The sequence below is a fragment of the Salvelinus sp. IW2-2015 genome, linkage group LG23, assembly GCF_002910315.2.
Source record: "Salvelinus sp. IW2-2015 linkage group LG23, ASM291031v2, whole genome shotgun sequence".
In the NCBI taxonomy this organism is placed as follows: domain Eukaryota; kingdom Metazoa; phylum Chordata; class Actinopteri; order Salmoniformes; family Salmonidae; genus Salvelinus; species Salvelinus sp. IW2-2015.
In genome coordinates this window covers 5,347,344-5,348,547 of record NC_036863.1, presented here as the reverse complement: position 1 = coordinate 5,348,547, position 1,204 = coordinate 5,347,344, and the positions used below count along the sequence as shown (strand labels likewise).

At 38.5% G+C, this 1,204-nt stretch overlaps 1 long non-coding RNA gene across 1 annotated transcript; it reads right to left on the bottom strand.

Moving 5' to 3' along the window:
* Positions 1-221: 221 nt before the first annotated feature.
* On the bottom strand, positions 222-890 carry LOC139022844 (uncharacterized). Its single transcript, XR_011473902.1, has 2 exons — positions 689-890; positions 222-262 (listed from the first exon to the last, which is right to left on the bottom strand). It is a non-coding gene; the product is annotated as an uncharacterized lncRNA (long non-coding RNA).
* Between the last annotated feature and the right edge of the window lie 314 nt (positions 891-1,204).

The window sequence follows — 1,204 nt, the reverse complement described above, 5'->3', positions numbered from 1 at the left end:
ACTCTTGGCTCTGGTTGTTGTACCGTAGACTGCTGGTCTTCCATAGGAACAGAGGTTTGTTGGCTGATGAATGTAGAAACAAACCACCGTGTGTGGTTATTCTTGAGCTTGAGCCCGCCGTGATGATGTTTTTTTACTATTCTGCCCTTGAGTTGCGTTCCCATGCAAAACTAGACAGATAGCTAACAACTAAGTCTTCAATAAAACTCCCAAGGCGTAACTTTTCTTGAATGAATATATTGTAAACGTTTATGTTGTAAAACTGCAAAACACAGAAAAGAATATACTTTAGTATTCAATTCACACCAACATACTGTAGCTGTACATTATACATTTGAAGTTGCATGAATACAAAGCACGTGCTACGGTACCATGCATCTGGCATGATGCCAAACCATATAGCTAATTGCTTTCTCATATGGTAATTGACTAACTCCTTTCATTACTCTAATAATGTACAACCATCTATGTAGAATAACAAGCATATTACACTAGAAACAGTAACAAAAATACAGTATTGTATATTTTACAATTCGTTTGCATGACGCACGAGCAAAGTAATACAGCTAACATCATACATGAAAGCATTGCAATTTGTGAGTAAATGCAACCAACCAACATTGATATGTAAGAAACTCTATCAATAACAAGATTATCATCATTAGCTAAATGCTTGAATCGAACTTACAAACAAATATTTTCCAAGGCTGAAGCGTGACAAGAAATAACTACACTGAAAGACCTGCACCGTAGCGTTGTTTTTAGCTGCTTCTAAGCGTGCAGAACGAATTCTCTACTTCCTGTTTGTGTACACTCTAAGTACCAGAAAGCTCCACTAGGGGGCAAATAACATCATGGAACACAATGAAAATCCATTTTAACTATTGTAATAAAATATCTGTTACCTTCTAACAGGATGGCAGCACAAACCTGAAGATGCTTTTATTGTTGCAGGGGAGTTTAACCACTTAAATCTGAAAACTGTTTTTCCCAAATTCCACCAAAAATGTCTCCTGCCCCACTAGAGGAGACAATACACTAGACCACGTGTATACAAACATTCCGGAGGCTTACAAAGCCATTCCCCTCCCCACGTTGGACAGCCTGATCACCTTTCACTGTTCCTACTCCCCAAGTATTTCCCCTTACTAAACGTGTGAAACCATCAGTGAGGACAGACAAAGTATGGCCAGAAAGGTCAGAC